We start from the raw sequence: 19,124 nt of genomic DNA on the forward strand, positions 1-19,124 counted from the left end.
TCACTTTCAAGGGTTTTAAAATGAAGCACATCCAGATCATACTTTGTGGAGGCGGGAGTAAATGGAGTAAGAGGGCAATGCCTGTATCTCCCCACCACCACCACCACTCTCTCATTCAAAAGGCAGCCATGCTCACGGTACATGCAGCTAATAGTTAAAATAAAAGCAGAATCAATTAACAGGTGATTCAATCTATTTCAAACATGTGACAAGAGGTAGTTTTATCCAGATTTTTTTCCCATTCACTAGGTTTTAAAGCAGCAGCATTCATGTCTCTACAGATAAGATTGTACCAGCCTTTTTAATGCAGAATCCAATTTTCTAGGGGTTTATAGTTCAGCTGTAGTTCAGCATACAAAATTTGGAAGCCTAGAAGCAATCACATTTCCCCCCATAAGTTAATGGAGCAACGTGTTTGGCCATACTTAAGTTAGGGGACAGGGAGGAAAGACACTCATGGATTTACTTGCATTTTTACACAAAGGCCATGTTCAAGGAGGACTTTAAATCATTTTTAAAACATCACTTTAGACTAAGTTCTCCTGAGCAGGGACCTCATTTATAACTGCTTCTACACAACTCTATATCACCTTTTATAGAACATTAAAATACAGAGTGTCTTTTTCTTATGAAAATACTAAACCAATTAAGCTATGGAGGTTTGGAAATGCATCACTACATTTGTTAAGGAGAATTAAGACAGCTCTCTCCCACACCATCACCTTTAAAATAGGGTAGTAAAATGTTAGAGCTATAAACAAACACACACTGAGCACTGACCTCACACTTCCTTGCTGGTGAATGTTCTGATGTGAACTGGACCTCTTACCCCCATCCCAGTCCTCCACTCAATGAGACTCCTACCCAGCTGCTACATTCACAGTCTTCGGGGTTAGAAGCAGGGGTTTTTAAAGTACTAATTCCCTTATTCCTTACCTTGACTGTAGAAGCTCCAATAGCTTCTTGAGTGGACTTCTCATGTTCCTTGCATGCAAGACCGGCGCTAGGGGTTTGAGCACACTAGGCGGACGGCAATTTCGCCACCCCGCGTGCTGGTCCCGTGGCTCCGGTGGAGCTGCCGCAGTAGTGCCTGTAGAGGGTCCGGCGCTCCGTGGCTCTGGTGGAGCTACCGCAGTCATGCCTGCGGGCGGTTGACCGGAGCCGCGCGAGGAGCCGACCGTCCGCAGGCACGACTGCGGCAGCTCCACCGGAGCCACGGACCAGCAGACCCTCCGCAGGCATCACTGCAGCAGCTCCACCGGAGGTGCCTGCTGCACTCCCTCCAGCAAAATGCCACCCATCAATTATTCTGGCACCCTAGGCGAATGCCTAGGCTGCCTAAATGGTAGCGCCGGCCCTGCTTGCATGGGAGCTATTCAATTCAAGCTGTAACACGTGTGGGTCTGTGGAACTCCATTACTGGTCTGACTGACCCTACATGCTCCACAAGGTTCAACAAAAAAGTGATATCCACAGGGGTAAAGCAGCTCACACAAGTTCAACATTGTTATAGTGAAAAACTCCAAAGCTTACTCACAGTACCTTATTTTTAAACACCCCCCCCAAAAAAAAGGGGGTATACACTTGCCTGGACCTCAATTTCCTAGCCAAAACATATAGCCCAAATTACTAGGACAGATACTGATTTACAAGGGAAGAGGGAGGAGAACATGTAGTCTAACTGTAAACCATTCTGCTGTGTCTCCTATTTTAACACTGCAAGGAGCATACAGGGTTTCTGAAATTGGACAAATACTTGGTCACTTAGATCACACACAGATTATGTGCCAAGTTTAGGAAAGTTTTAGGTATTAAAAAATGACAAAGTACTTGGACACAGTCTTTTGCCATAGCTACTCTAGTGATTAATACCATATGAAAATCCTAGAGGAAGAATTTCTGAAAAAGAAGCAGGTTTAGAGGCCATCTACTGCATCAAACTTCTCCTGTTGCTTAAATCTAACTATTTATTATTATTATTTTGTTCCATTCCTTCACTTTGACATATGTAAACTTTTAAAATGTTCTCACTATGACCCCTGTGACCTAATCCGTGTCTTGGCATATAATGTACTTACGTGAAAATAATTTACATTATTTACTTGTGACCCTAATAAAAATATTCTTAAACCAAAATAAGCAGAGTCATCTGAAACCTGAGTTCAGATGGTTTGAATTTTCATGTGTTCCAGTCTCACCACCCCAACCCCATCCTTAGGTGGCCAGATGGACTGCTAAGAAAATAAACTAAGCTAGAGCCATGACAAAGGACAAGTATTCTGCTTTTTGACTGCTAGACTTGTAATTGAAAGAAGAAAAAAAAAGGATCAATGATTTGCAGTCCCCAAGGCATTGTGCAATAATATTCCCCACATTCCTTCAAAATCACTAGGAGCCAAGGAAAGCTGGAGATGCTGCCATTTCTGCAGCTATATGCTCATAAGGATTTTATGACTGCCTTCTTTTTAATCTTAAGGATGATTAATGAAACCGAATGGCTGGTTCTGTTTTAAGTGCCTCAAACACTGATCTTTTCACACTGAAAGAGCTTTACCACCAGTGTGTTGGTTAAATTGCCTTAACTAGCCCAGCCATCTTCCTTTCACCCAATTCCTTTCTTATTATTTGTTTATTGAACAAAACAGCTCATTCATTGGACAAATTGTTGAAGGAGCAACTAATTAAGAAGAGGTAGAAGCCACCAAGGAGGAGCGAGCATCCCAGGTCAGGCAGGCAGACTTGCACTAGCAGGGTTCAAGCTAGCGTGCTAAAATTAGCAGTGTGGATTTTGCAGATCAGGCTGGAGCTCTGGCTCTCAAGCATGGCACATCAGGGGATGCAAGTTCAGGGTGAAGGAAAAGAAGATAGAAGGAACAGAAGAACAGGAGTTTTCAAACTGGGGGAAGGGATCCCTCAGGGGGTCGTGAGGTAATTACATGGGGGGTCGCGAGCTGTCAGCCTCCACTCCAAACTCTGCTTTGCTTCCAGCGTTTATAATGGTGTTAAATACATAAAAACATGTTTTTAATTTATAATGGGGGTCACGCTCAGAGGCTTGCTTTGTGAAAGGGGTCACCAGTACAGAAGTTTGAGAATCCCCGCAAAACAGCAAGTAAAATTCTAGCCCCACAAATGAGCTCTGAAGGAGTAAACGGCACTCTTACTGGATTGGAACAAGTAACATGGAAATGAAGAAAAGAAAAATCAGTGTTGTGAAAACAAGAATCATTTCAAGGGCTGTAGAATGTGGCAATGCTAATGTAACGCTACTCAGTACAATTTCCACTGCATAAGGCTATGGGAAGGGGACTTGAAAGAGTTGACCTAGAAGCTGGCTGTACTAGTGAAGCGGAGAGGGAAAAAAAATGTATTGCAGGAAGTAGAGCAGTCACAGCAAGGCAAGGACAAAAGGAAATGCCTCAGGCAATGGCAAAAAATTGCTGAGTGAATGACTTTAAAAGATGAGGGACATGAAGCAGAGAGAACATTACTGGCATTCTAGGGTCTAGCAACTGGAAGGTCTTCTAGATCAGAGACCACTGATCCAAACCTCACCACACAGACAGACTGATGATGCCAGCTCAGAAGCTTCGCTAATTCAAGGCACCTCCTGAACATGATGCAGGGATATGGATAAAAAGACTGGTGAGAGGAGTTCAGTCTCTCCAGTTGTTGATATCTTCAGGCATCACCTGTAAGCAGGCAGAAACCTAGTGATGAGATCCCCCATCCCCTTCTTTTCCCTCCCCCCAAGAGAGAGCCAGGTGTTACAGAACATGGTATTGGCAATTCAATAGAAGGTGCTCTTCCTTCCCAATACTGACGAAATGCTCCAGCATGTTAGTGAGTGCTGTACTATTGGAGGTGCCTTCTTCCAGATGAGACTTAGTTCTGACCACTTGTGGTTATTAAAAGATCCCATGGCACTTTTCAGAGGAATAGAGGCAGTTGTCCAACTTGCAACCTGGGTAATTAGAGGGAAAGTTTAGGGAGGCAGAATGCATTTCCAGTTGGCTAGGTCTTCACTTCCTATGTGCTATTCCACAGCGGCCATTTGCCTTCCCAGGGCTGGCTCCCTCTCAGTGGTGGGTGAATTGATTGTTCATTTTAATAGTGTCTTGAGAGCCTTTGGGATGAGAGGCCATGTATGCATGTACAGTACTTGTATATGGTGCAAAGAGCAGGGAATATACCTGTGCACAGATTTAAACATAGAGCTCATTGTGGAGAGAATGTATCTGTGATGCTGACCATTAGCAGAGTGGGCAGAAACAAATCTCTTGTAACCAACAGAGGAAATGTTTACCTGAACAACAGTGAAGTCATGCCAGGAGCCCAACAATAAGGCACCTGGGCTGTATCTTCGTGGCCCAAAATGGACACAGTCAAGAATACAATTCACAGATCTGAAGGCCAGAAGAGACCATAAAATCATCTAGTCTGATTCTCCTGTCTAACGCTAGCCATATAATTTCTCCCAGTTACCCCAGTATTGTGCCCATACCAGGAAACAGAGGCATGCCTTCAGTCTTGGGTGTTTGAATTCACAGGTTATGAGGTGATGCTGTTGCCATTTCTAATCAACAAACATTTACTTTCATGATGGAAAAAAAGCAAGACAGCTGAAGGAAGAAGGAATTTAATATCAAATTAGCCAAGGACAAAGCAATGCCTGCAGTAGAAAGCAAAACGTAAGAGAATTTCTAATATGATATCCCGTTGTGCAGCAGCCTTGTGATCAGAGCCATCAAGCTGAAAATCTATACTCTCACCTCAAAAGAAGAGAGAAAGTCATATGTGCAGGGGTCAAACATATTTATGACTACAGTGTATGAGATGGGGATGGGAGGGACAGGTTTCAAGTTAAATCCATGTTTGCAGTTTTAAAAGCCTGAAGTTGTAACTAATCTTATAGGAAGCCTTAACTAAAATTTAATCAGAAATTAAAAACTCATTAGGTTATTTAGGCCCAATTGTAATAATAGCTCCAACAAGAGTGCATGTGTCACCCTCTAATTAGCTTAGTGACATTTCAGGTAGAGTGTGGTTTTCAACATTCAAGAAACAGTGAGTTCTGTCTTCTTGACCTGGGAGGTCATCTAGTTCAGCAAATTGCATTTACATTCTTACTGGAAAAGGGCATTATATGTAAAGTACACTGAACACTTGGGGGCTGGGGAAGTGGGAAGAAGGAGTGCCAAGCACAATGGGTTCAGCTGTAATGCTGCAAAGATATGCATTGCTGAGAGGATGTGAAGGAAAAAAAGGGACTGGGCACAAAAAAGCCACCCCCACACTCTTTCTATTAGGGAAATGACGACCAGCACCCACCAGGAGGAAAAAAAAAAAAAAATCAGCAAAATTAGAAGAGCGACTCTCATCAGCATTCTTGACTCACAACATCGGCATTTTCCTTTCAAGCTGCCCATCTCAAACATCCTTTTCAGCCCAGGACAAGTAAACCCAGAGAGCTGCCACAAGTGTGCTTGCGCGCGCGCACACACACACACACACTCCTTTTGTTACAAGGGGCTGTGTCTGAATCATGGGCAACCTGTAGGTCACTGCCACACTTAACTAGAACATTCATTCTCAGAATGCTGCACCAGCTTCAAGGCTCTCTTTGTTCCATCTCCCAGCCCCCACCTAATTTAATCAAGACATTTTGGGGATCTACGGCATGCTTACTTGGCTGTTCTGCATTCCCCTGAACATTACAACCTGACCTTCAAAATATTTCAGGTGGCGGTAAATAAGAGTTAAAGAACGCCGTGAATGTAACATACTTTTTTAACATGGTTACAATCTGACAGCAAGATAGTTTCTTGGACTCAAAATAACCATCCTATGAAGTCCATATCTGTGGAAGATACTCACGTAATACAGCGATAGGTGGACATAAACACTAAGACAGATGATTCTACTCCACCGCCTGAAATCACAGCAGCTAGTGGCAGAGCTGAGACTAGAACCTAAGTCTGTGGTCTCTAAAACCTGTTCCTTAATTACAAGACCATCTTTCTCCTCATTAAAGTGAAAAAGAGACAAGGGTAGTATTAAAAAACTGCAGAAGCCAAGCACTTCAACTTAAACAAAATACTTAAAAACGGAGAGTGAAAAAACCAAACCAAAAACAGCTTGGTGGTCTCTTTTCAGTTATCATTAAGGCTAGGATTTTGTCATGGCTATTTTTAAGTAAAAGTCACAGACAGGTCAAGGGCAATAAACAAAAATTCACAGAATCCGTGACCTGTGTGTGACATTTGCTGCTGCAGCTCCATGATTTCCCCCGCCACTGTGATGGCTGGGAGCTGTGGGGTTCCCACTTCGTCCGCGGCAGCTAGAAGTTGCAGGGAGACCACATTTCCCCAAAGAGAAAACAGGACAGCCCTCAGCCACTCACCCAAGGTGCCCCCCCACCCCCGTGCAAGGCTGCCCCTCACTAGAACCTTGAGGAGGGCCCCTCAGGAGTCTGTCACCTGTCGCTGGAACCCTGCCCGGGCCCCACTAGCTGCCAGCTCCAGAGTCTCGCAGACCCAGGGGCTGAAACAGAGTATGTCATGGAGGTCTCTAGAAGTCACGGATTCCATGGCATCCATGACCTCCATGGCATCCACGACCTCCGTGGCATAAACATAGTCTTAGTTATTAAAGCTCTAGAAGTCTAAATTTTTTTATCTTGGATTCTCAAGACCTTGTCTAGACTAAGATGTGAAGGTGGAATGTTAGCTAACATTATTTTAAAAGTCTAATGCAGACAAGGCATGCTGGGTAAAATTTTTTGGAAGTGCCTTAGATGACAGACACTTTTGAAAGCTTTACTCATTGCCTGTAACACATTATACTGGTCAAGTTAGAGCCTAGGCTATTTTGTCACTTGTCGTTTAGGGGTCTGTTTCCGACAGGTCTATTCTTAGGAAATGCTGCATGCATGTCGTCTATAGACTATGCCTGTGCATGTTTTATATAACTCCACTCTTCACCATTTTTATGTATGGTCTGTTTACTTATTATCATATGGCCCTATATAACAAGAGCTAACGTTTTTTCCTGCTGTTCCTGTTGTTGCATTAATATTCTCCCTGGTTTAGAGAAAAAAAATCTAGGACATCCAGCTACTTTATAAAATATATGCCCCACATGATGGGGATAACCAAGCTAATGGTATTGTTTTATATTATACATATATTTGGGGGGAAGGGATAGAGCTCAGTGGTTTGAGCATTGGCCTGCTAAACCCAGGGTTTTGCTTTCAATCCTTGAGGGGGCCATTTAGGGAACAGGGGTAAAAATCTGTCTGGGGATTGGTCCTGCTTTGAGAGGGGGTTGGACTAGATGACCTCCTAAGGTCCCTTCCAACCCTGATATTCTATGATTCTATGATATAACTTCACAGTGGTCCAATATAATTGCATCATTGGTGCAATAGTTCATTCTTTACCTACGTAGGGGTCTCCCCACCTGCTGCACTAGTGATTGATATATTTTTCATTTGACTGTTATGTTAGCAAGGAGGAATTTATCCTACTTGGCAAAAACATTGGGCTGTGAAAAAGCCATTCACAACCGTAATAGGTTGCAGCAATACCGTATCATAACATTGCCACTTACACTCTTGGGATCATAAATTTGGTTTCCAAATAGCTCCTATTTGCTCCTTTTTTGCTGCCTTCAGCAGTGGGCTATCAAGTCTCAGGCTTTGGATTCCCAGCCCCCTATAAATCAAACAATTTCAGGCTGAGAGCACTTGCTCTTGTTGTGAAGCCAGTTACACAGAGTCACCTATCAACTGAGTGAGTTGCGAAAAGGGTTTCAGAGGGTGGCAAGCCCCACCACCAGCCTGTGAAGTCCTGTAACCCTGCTTATGCAATCTCCTTGCAGCATATGATAGCTTTGGCCTACCTATTCTCCTCAATGTCCTCTCAAATTGCTATGAGAAATCTCTCTTGACGTGGCTGACTAGAGGCATCGCAGCTGGATGACTGACCTGGAGGCTAAGAGATGCTGTCAGACAGTCTCTAGCTGACCTGAATCCAAGGGGATGTACAAAAGGCTAGATAAAGAGAGGCATATTGCTATAATAAGGAACAACACAGGCTTCAAATATGGAAAGAGAAAGAAAAATGTCACAGTAAAAGACTCATTTTGCACACACTGAAAAGGGCCGACTGCAGCACATTCACTGCCCATGCCACAGACAGGAATGGCATTTGCAGCCTGAAACAGAGCTAACTAATAATTTAACTATAGCCTTAAGCACTGTAATGCTTCACTCGAGGCAATGGACTCTGATCATGTCGTTATATTTACTTGGTATGGAGCATGAACAGCACGTCAGTGATCACTGTTTAGAAAAACCATTTTTATCTCTTATCCAGGAGTGGAGATATACTACTAACTTTGATAATGCCAACACACACAAATTTCCATCAATGCAGTTTCTTCTAAGAAAAATAAGTAGGGTAGGAGATATTTAACTCCACTAATGAGAGATAAATGACTGTTCAGAACTCATTTCATTTCAGAACAGAACTTTGCCCTTGGAAATATGGGGAGAGGGTTAAACAATTCAATAATCACATACTGCTTCAGCAGAAATTACTCTCATGGGTATGAACTATTACAATTGGGACAGTAAGATTTTTCCTCTACAGTTTGTCCTTTCTCATTTGACAAATATGGATATTACCACACCACAACTGTATTTATGGTAACAGAAAGCAACAATTTATTTTCCTGCCTGTTCCATTCAACAGCATCATTAGTAACAGAAGTAACATGAAAGACTAAGGCAGAAGGGGATTCCGTGGCAAAATGTGGAGGTGTAGTGAACATGTAATGGATGTATCCCCCTCCCCCCTCCACACCTTAGTGACAGTTTCGATAGATAGATATAGATAGAGTATGCAAGTTGGATTGAAGGGTGTGGAGACCTAGCTTCAGAAGGATCTGATGGTTTTGCTATTAGTCTTAAATTAAACAAGAAATCAAGCAAATTATCTGTGAGTGCTAGATTTTAAAAATAATTTATTGTTTTCCCAGTGGCTCCCATAAGATTTTAGCAACAGCACAATTTTAATGTCTGTCAGGTCTTGAGCAAGTGCCCCTTCAAAAAAAATTAATGGTGTAGTATTGCTTCATAGATTACCAGAATTCTGACCAGTTCTCACTGTGGACTGTCATTTCACATCAAATACAGTGCACCACATGGACAGAGCCCCTTTCATGATCAAACCACTCAAGCAATACAGGGATTTAGACAAGGAATCCCGTATTCCTGAAAGAAGATTTGCAGGAAGCTGTGACATCTAACAGTCTGGAATTGGGGCCGGATTGCCACTGGTATCTTGGTATAAGCTCAGCTGAAAGAGATTTAAATCACACAAAGATGGTGATAGTTAAATCTTGTGCGCATCTCAAATTGGCTTCCTACATAATGGTGTGGGATGCAGCTGAAGCACCCATTGATAGGGCCATTGTCTGCTATGATAAAAAAACTTCAACAAGAATGGAAGTCAACTTAAAAGTAAAATCATCGCAGAAGTGTCGTCTCTCAAAAGCAATGCTGGATAAAGGAACAGTACAACAACAGTAGAGTACAGAACACAAGTTCTGAAAATGTTCTCTCTAGAGAACAGCCCAGAGAATCCTGCGGGCAGAATTATTGCTAGGTGGTGTCAAACTAGAATTATGATCCAAGAGACTATAGTTTAAATTATTTGTACTGCAGTCATTGTTCAGCATCTCATTGGGGTAAGTGCTATACAAACAGAAGAAGAAGATGATACCGACCCCAAAGATCTTATAATCTACATGTAAGACCAGAGACAACAGGTGGATGCAGGCAGGGAAGCATAAGAAACTAAGAGAATGTTGGTCAGAATGATAGGCAGTGGTCTCAGTATGCCAATAGCCCAATTGTTCCGTTTTTTCTAGGCATCATGGCAAATGAGTTAAGGAAATAATTGGAGGAGGAGAATGATGTAGCTTTGCAGATGTTTATGGGGAGCTTCTTCCAACTGTGAGGGGCAGCACAGGAGAAAGCACATAAGTGCTTGTTTGAAAATTTAAAACCAGAGGGCAATGAAGGATGGTATCATCAGCGGATCAGAGATGGGTGTCAACATCTCAGTCACATATGAGAGAAGATAGTTACACTGGGGATAGGCTGTGAGGAACCTTGAAAGCGAAGACTGGTTGCTCAAGTGTGATGCAGTGGATAGGGCTGCACTGATAATGTCGTGTTTTGTGCTTTTACTGTAAAATGCTGGTGTATTATTTTAAAAGGGTAATTCGGCCTCTACATGAGCATCAGGAAATAAGGTCATGGGAAGAGACAGATTGTATCCTGCAAGCCTCCAGTGAAGGAAGAGATGCTGAAGCAGGCAGCTGACTAGATTAACTTTGCTTCCTCACTGAGATACATTCCCAACACCACTAACATTTTGCTTCCACCTCTGCTGATAACTTACCCAATCATCCACTTGAGTGTGAAGCAAGTTATGGCACCAAGAAACAGCTACACAAACACTTAACTTGATGTTTTTGTTATAGAAAGCCAGTTAGCTAGATGTACTAGAGAAAAATACGTCCAGGGACTGGATAAAAACGAAGACTTCTGTATTCTATAAAAAAGGCGTTTTCCTTAAACACAAGAGATCAGTCTGCTTTGAGGGACGACATCAAACAAGGAGCAGAGAACTAGGGACTAATGAGACCAAAGCGAAAAGGCTTCTTCTCAAAAGTGCACGTATAAATATCATCAAGGGACCCCACTAGAGAGTCATCAGTGGGGGAAGAATCTGATAACCATGCCAGAAATACAAAGCTTACACCATGCAGAGAAATCAAGGGCCCATGTAATAACCAAGAGTCAGTTAGGAGATAAAGAGAATGGGGCGGGGGAAGAGAACCAACTCAAATGGAAAATAGCATAAAAAAAAATTTTTTTTTAAAGGCTGTGCTCAATCAGGGTAACTAACTATGGAGTAATCAAAGGAGCGCCTCCTACAAAGATAGAGAGAATCAAAAGGAGTCTGCACAAGAATGGAACCTAACATCAAAGCCATACATTCTCCCAAGACAAGCAGTGAGAAGATCAGAATGGAAATGCAGGCTTGCACTGAAACTCGTGTATCTGAGCCCTATGGTTTCTGAACACTGGGCTACATCATTAATAATGGGAAGAATAGAAACAATTTAACTCACCCCCTAGAGGCACCAATTTGTTGCTATTATGGCCAGATAGGATCTGGAATTTCCACTTGGTTTGGTTTATTCACAGAGAATGGTCAGCTATTCTCTTACAGATTGTGTTATTTTTCTTATAAAAACTGCATATACAGCTTTGAGACGGCTGCTACCACCCTCACTCACGCAAGTAGTTCCAATAAAGTCGAGGGGGTCAGATTCCTACTGAAGTCAATGGACTAACTCAAATGACTAACGGGCTGCAGGGCCAGACTCCTTTCTATTATTTAAACATTTTCCCTCAACACAAAATAGTTTCTGGCTGGATTTTTCAGCTTGTGGTCTCTTCTGCTATAACATGAAACAAAGGGCTTATCCACACAGCCCCACAGTGTGGACTACAGCGTTTGAGTTGCAGAGTACTAACATGCTGCTCTTCAACTGCCCTGTATAGATCCTGCTAGTGCGAAATAAAAGGTACTCAGTCCACCTTATCTTAGGCTTCTTTAAAATGGGACTAAGTTATCATAAACTAGGTACCTTTTAGTTCACAGTAGCAGGGCCTACACAGGGAAGTTACAGCACAACAGTTCAGTGCATGCCGCAACTCACACCCAGCAGTCTGCACAGCAGGACCATGCAGAGACGCCCTAAGATAAAAGGGCACTGAAGCAGTGCAATGTTCAGTGAATCTCTCCAAAATATATAGCAGAGGACCAAAATGCACCATGTGGACGTAAAATGGTATGGTTAAACCACTCAGTACATTACACATTTAAAAAGACAAACCCTCAGCTTTTCTAAGTTGGCGTCGCTCCATTCAAGTCAGTGTTACACCAGCTGTGCATCTGGCCCTTATTCATTTCCTTACTGCAGAAAATTAAGAGCCCCTGAAAAATCTGAATTTGCTGAGCTACTTTTCTTTTTGTGTATGCGGTGTAGTTGTGTCCCTCCCAGGATATTAGAGACACGAAATGGGTGAGGAAATATCTTATTGGACCAACTTTTTTTAGGTGAGAGAGAAGCTTTCATGCTACACAGAGCTAGCTCTCTCTCTCTCGCACACACGTGCACAAGTTGTCCAATTTTGTTTTCCTGTCAATTAAAAAAAACCCAAAGAAGAGATACTGAATGTTTTCTCTTCCCTCTCCATTTCAACAACTTATCAGTTCAACACCGGAATCCTCAATGAGCCTTTTCCACCAGGCTCTCTTAAGTCTTTTTTGCTACTCTCCACCCAAGCTGGGACTCTCACAAACTCCCTACACCTGGTCATTTGCCCAGTCTTCCCCTTATTCTTTCTGCTCTTCACTCTCCAAAGTCGCATACCTTGTGGAGGAGAAGCCCGAGTATCACTGAGCAGTCTCCATCATCGGACTGGCAGGGTTGCAAGTGTGGAGGCTAAGCATGGAAACCTGGAGCACTTTCAAGCTAGCTGCCCAAAAGAGGTGGCACTGGAGTGAACTGTGCAGAGTATATCTGGCCAGCTCTTCCTCTAGAAGTGCTCAGATTTTAGAACCTTTTCTCAAAGCAAGAGAAATTTTGCTTCCTTTGGTTTTTAAATCCTTTGCTTCTCTTGCTTTTTGCTGTTTGCATCCAAGGGTCCAAGACCACTCTCATTGCACACAGATGCGACACTCTGATACTCAGTGTTTAAAACATTCTATGGGGAAGCCTCAGTGCAGCAGCAAACAGGACTGGCAGCCAGTAAGAAACCATAGCAATACATTGAGTGTCTGACACCACTTGAATGTTGGCTTTGGCAGTAAATCTGACTCCCCTTATCAGCAGAGATACCTTTGAAGTGGTTGGCAACTTTCCATCTAGTTCTCCAACAAATAAGGCCCTTCACATCATATCACAGCCCTGAAAAGGGATCTCTTCATTATAAGATATGGACAGAAAAAACTTAATTAGATAGAGCCAGACCACGCAGTCCTCCTAGGGCACAGGAAAGCCTAACACTGCAGGCTAAAAAACAGCAGCCATCTGAAAAGCTACATGCAACTCAAGTACAATCACTACTGGGATTTCAGAAATAAATTGATATTAAAAGAAAAACATGTTAGTGTTTAGTATCAGAGGGGTAGCCATGTTAGTCTGTATCCACGAAAACAACAAGGAGTCCGGTGGCACCTTAAAGACTAACAGCTTTATTTGAGCATAAGCTTTTGTGGGTAAAAAAAAAAACTTCAGATGCATGGAGTGAAAATTACAGATGCAGGCATAAATATACTAACACATGGAGAAGGGAGTTACTTTACAAGAGGAGAACCAGTGTTAACAAGGCCAATTCAGTCAGGGTGGATGTGGTCCACTCTCAATAATTGATAGGGTGACCAGACAGCAAGTGAGACAAATCAGGACAGGGCGTGGGGGGTAATAGGCACCTATATAAAACAAAGCCCCAAATGTAGGGACTGTCCATCCCTATAAAATCAGGACATCTGGTCACCCTAATAATTGATGAGGAGATGTCAAGAACAAGAGGGAAAATTTCTTTTGTAGTGAGCCAGCCACTCCCAGTCCCTATTCAAGCCCAAATTAATGGTGTAAAATTTGCAAATGAATTGTAGCTCTGCAGTTTCTCTTCGAAGTCTGTTTTTGAAGTTTATTTTGTTGAAGAATGGCTGCTTTTAAATGTGTTATAGAATGTCCAGGGAGATCGAAGTGAAGTGTTCTCCTACTGGCTTTTGTATGTTACCATTCCCGATGGCTGATTTCTGTCCATTTATTCTTTTACATAGAGACTGTCCAGTTTGGCCAATATACATGGCAGAGGGGCATTGCTGGCACATGATGACATATCACATTAGTAGATGTGAAGGTGAGTGATGGTGTGGTTGGGTCCTCTGATGGTGTTTCTAAAGTAGATATAGGGACAGAGTAGTCAACAGGGTTTGTTACAGGATTTGACAGCTAGCAATGCTGCATCCTTCTTGTAACACTTTCCTTTTGTAACAGAGGGTCTTTGAGGGCAACACAGTAGGATGTGTCTCCGCTTGTAGATATTTTGCCAAAGGGTTATAACACCCACTTCCAGCAGCTGGAGACAAAATCCACATTTCCAGAAATGTCAGTTGCTCTATTTCACAGCAAGACTGGATCCTTCCATATGGGATCCATTGCTGCTTCAGGGTTCACAGACAACAGCTGTGATAGAACGACTTTTTTGCTTCTATGGTTGGGCCAGCCATTGCGACTGTTTCTCTCTACCATGGACCTTACCACAGCCATCCAGGCCTTTGCAGCCTCAAGGCCAGATTACCACAGCGGGCTGTACTTGCTCTATGCCTGTTTATTTGTGCATACAACCCTAAGCGCTGGCTATAAGTTATAAAGCCCTAAATCAGAGATAGTCCCCCAAATTCTGTCTAAACCCTTATAGTAGTGTCATGGCTCCGAATTCCATTACCTCTATCTTAAATAGATTAGGACAACCCATATCACATCCCTCTCTACATTCCACTGCAGGACTTACATCCCACTGGATCATTCCTGGGCATAAATCTCTCCACACCTAGCCATAGGCCAAACATTTGCTACCATTAAATGAATTCTCTCTTTCAAAAGAACTAAGAAAAATGGGTATTTTCCACATGATTTTCCTGGACAAAACATGTAAAAATTTGTGTTTTCACATGCTCAAGATACGGAAGAGACAACATCACAATATGTCCACAAAGAGCAGCAAGATGTGAGTGCACAAAATGAAGTTTACAAATTTGTCATAGCTCTCAGACTATATTTTTATCTCTTTCACACACTTTATAGATAGGGAGGACTAAGTCCATTTGCAGCATTTCTAAATTATTTCTTACTTCAAGAGAAGAATCATCGCTTCTCCAATAGGAAAGCATCTTTCTCCAGCTGAAAAGATTTCATGGACATAAGCAAGGCTGCAGGTGCTGGCAACCTTGCACAGCCATAGTTCTGAAGACATCTTTCTTCTGGGTGGAGAAAGCAAACAGCCCTTGTAAAAGAGAACATACTTTACTGAATGTCAGGTCCTTCCACAGTTTTTGTTTGTATGTTCTGTTTTACACATATACAAATATATACACAGGACAAAGTACATGGACTGGATGGCATTTAAAGTGATGAGGGTGACTTAAATTTTCATATGATCTTCAGTTATGTCCAAGTGGTAAACATGCCTCTGCGTCCACCACAGACTGTTACTCTGTGACTTGACCACAATAAAAGGGTAGCCACGTCCCTTTTACTGAGGTGAGAGACTGGCAGTATTGTCCCAATGAATACATTTTCCAGTACAAACAGTAAAATAAAAATCCTTGTAATAAACCAAGCTAATAGCATCTATAAATTAAAGAGCTCTATCCAAAAAGGTGGATTTCATGGGGGAGGGGAGGAAAGGGGGTGGCTCATTACCTTATTTCCCCTGTACCTCCTGGACAAAGTAGGTCTGTTTTTGGACTGCTAAAATGAGGCTGATTTTCTTGCTGTCACATTCTGCTGTAGTTACCGCCACTCCCACTACATGAAAAGTGTGAAGAAGAAACCTCAATTTAAATCAAAGAAGGAAAAAAAAAAAAAGTCTTCCTTGAGTTTCTCATCAGTATGGATACAAGTCTGGTTTCCAAATTCTGTATAACAGTAGTCGGTTCCCAAAGAGAATCTGCCACATATCTTGTACTGAGCCACTTCCTGCCAACTGCCTTCTTATCAGCCCCTCCTTCAACTAACTGGCCATCATCACTGCTGTGAAGGATCAGGGGAGTATAGTGGATCACAGATTGAATGAGAGTCAATGGAGTCAGCAGCAAAAAACGCCAATATTCTGGAGTATATTAACAGGAGTGTCGTATGTAAGAGATGGGACGTAGTTGTCCTGCTCTACCCAGCACGGGTGAAGCCTCAGCTGGACTACTGTGTTCAGTTCTGGGTACCACACATCAGAAAGGACATGGACAAACTGGAGGGCGCCAAGAGAAGAGCAACAAAAATGATACAGGGTTTAGAAACCCTGACTCATGAGAAAAGGTTGAACAACTGGGCAAGGTTAGTCTTGAGAAAAAAACTAGGGGTAGGGCGGTGGGGGGAGACGCACCTGATAACAATCTTCAAATATGTTAAGGGCTGTTAAAGAGAAGATGATGATCAATTATTCACCATATACACTGGAGATAGGACAAGTACTAATGGGTTTAATCTGTAGTAAGGGAGATTTACGTTAGAAAGTTTTCTCTCTTGTATCTAACTATTACAATAGTTAAACACTGGCATAAACTTCCAAGGAAGGTTGTGGAATCCCTGTCACTGAAGACTTAAGAACAGGTAGACAAACCAATCAGTGCTGGTCTTGGTTTATTTGATCCCGCTGTGGCACAAGGAGCTGAACTACATGACCGCTCAAGGTCTCTTCCTTCCTTCCTTCCAGTCCTATTCTATGATTCCCTTTCGATGGATGGGAGACACTAGCTAATAACGAGCCTCCATTCAGTTAAAGCACAATTCTGGAAGACAGGCACGTCATCCGAAGAGCCCAGTAATCATGGCAGAGGATCAAGTGTCACTTTCAAGAACACCTTTATATCCATCTATATACAGAATATGCAACTACGTAGGGATTCAGACAGCATCTCACCTAAAACTGGGTTAGAACCATAAATGCACTCAGTACCTTTCTGTCCCTCCAAAGGTCTAGAAACTAGAAACTAGCATGATCTGGAGGAATGGGCCGCACAGCTGAGAGTAAAGGAAGCCTCCTGGCTCTGACAGTAACTTGCTGTGTGACTCTGCATAAGGAAGATTAGATTAGTGGGCTTACTATTACTTGCTTACCTACTGAACAGGTTTGTTCTGAAAGTCAATTAGCAGTTTGTGCAGCTCTTTGAACACATACTGCATTATATACATGCTAAGTATTAGTAGTTATACAAAATGTAATATCTTAAAACCCATGAGAGTGCTGTTCAACTCCATGACTCTGCAATTAACTGTTGAGCAGAGAAGAGATTCTACAGCCCACTTAACTCTTGAGTATTTCTATTTCCAGCCTTTATCAGCAGTTGTGCTAGTTCACACTTGACACATTGATTGCAGCTCAAGAAGCTGAATGGCTCCAAAAAAAAGAGTGCAATACCCAGCGGTTCTGAGTTCAGTCAAATCCTTTCCATTTAACATTTGCCATTTTGCTCAGGAGCGAGGTTCCCTGGATAGGACTGGGATGCAAGTTTCCTTTCTAGCAACAGAGCATAAACACAAGAGGTTCTGTCAAACACCTGCCCTGGCACTAAGCCAACTTGGTAAGCCTGGGATCTAGTTACTAAATCCAAAGTATTTGAGTTTCTGACACAGAGGGGCTCCCGTCTTCACAAGACTGAGAAGCTTCCACTCAGTCTGAGAAACAAGCCAAGATTTTTTTTTTTTAAGTACACACAAAAAATAAAAATCAAATCCCACTGATCAAACTAAAACAGAACAGGATAAGAAAATGTTTGTATAGGGGAGGAGAGGGCTGAAACGGAGAATGTCAGTTTCTAGATAAACAAGAGAGTTTATCAGCTTTCCTGGGACTTCCTCAGCCTTGCATTTTCTCAGCCACTCTGTTCCTGCAGAACTCCTGTTAAACCCGAAGAGGAGTGATTACTTATCCTCTGGAAGGATTAGCGGAACTGGCATTCAATAATCCCATGTAAGAATCTAATCAACTGTAATTTAATTACCAAAAAGTTTTAAAAGGTCAAAAAAAAAAAAAAAGGTCTCCCTGTGACATTACTTGAAAAACAATGATGCCACCTCTACTTATGAGGCACCTGAGGAACACAAACCTTGAAAGTCCAAGCAAACATAAGCCTGAAGCACGTCATTCATATTCTTAAATTTTCTGCATCAGATTACATTCTCCTACATATTGCTGCAATAGCATTAACGCTCAGCAAACAGACTCAAAAGGAGCACAACACTTGCTGCCATTTTCATTCCAGCACAAATCAGCTGCCACTCTACCTAAAAAGGTTCCATAATACAGCAATGAACACTGCTTCCAATCATGAGAATGCAAGGTTACCCTGCCCCTTCAAGTGAATTGTTTGGGATAACATTTTATGTACAATAGCAAAATGCTGTGCATTTTAGTCTAAACCTTGCTACACCACATGGGGTCTCTTAACTGGTTTAAAGCACATATGGATGCTCAGAGTGACAGAACACATTCTTTTAAGACATTTCAAGCGGCTGTCAAGACCACAGTGAAAAGCTGATGAAGGCCCCAATTACTGTCAAGATTTCACCTAAACAGATTTACATTTTAAAGTCACATACACACAACTTGTGTCACTGATTTTAGCATAAGACTAATTAGAACCACAGAAAGCAAAAGACAGATATGAAAGTCAGCCAGGAAATATTGTCAAAACTGTCCTCATCTGTATCCCCACATGAAGTGTTACTGCACAGGATGAGTGCCTATGTAATTATTCTTTAGCTAGCCACAACAAACTTTACAGCCCTTTCTTCCAACTTTGTTAGAATGGGAAGAACTCTCTTAAGAATCAAGACACACCTATGAGACAGAAAACACTTGAAACCTGCACTGGCTTTAGTAAGTTAACCAGTCAGCTGGTGCTATCAAGAAATCTCAAAAGAGACCAATTCATTATTGTTTAAAAGTGTTTTTCCAAATCTTCCACATCATGTTTCATTAACTGGACAACTATAAATTCTTAACATACAAGCCCCTCACTCCCACTGCCCAAACCTATTTCCAAGTGCTCATGAGAGAAGTCATTCCTAACAAATGACTCCCTTTGTGGTTTTTCCTCTGGTTTTCATTTGGCAAGACAGAAACCCAATATAGGTTCAAACAGAAATCTCTCCATGGCAGACACAGGTTTGTTATTGGAAGGCTGTACTACATGAGTGTTGGCAGCTTATTCTTGTTACTAAAGTTAAGAGATTTGAAACAGTTT

At 42.2% G+C, this 19,124-nt stretch overlaps 1 protein-coding gene across 7 annotated transcripts in view; it reads right to left on the reverse strand.

Annotated features, from left to right (window-relative positions):
- Nucleotides 1–19,124, reverse strand: part of SRGAP2 (SLIT-ROBO Rho GTPase activating protein 2) — a 249,572-nt gene that overhangs the window by 79,206 nt on the left and 151,242 nt on the right. The window lies entirely within an intron of this gene.

This window comes from Gopherus flavomarginatus, chromosome 5, assembly GCF_025201925.1.
Source record: "Gopherus flavomarginatus isolate rGopFla2 chromosome 5, rGopFla2.mat.asm, whole genome shotgun sequence".
In the NCBI taxonomy this organism is placed as follows: Eukaryota; Metazoa; Chordata; order Testudines; family Testudinidae; genus Gopherus; species Gopherus flavomarginatus.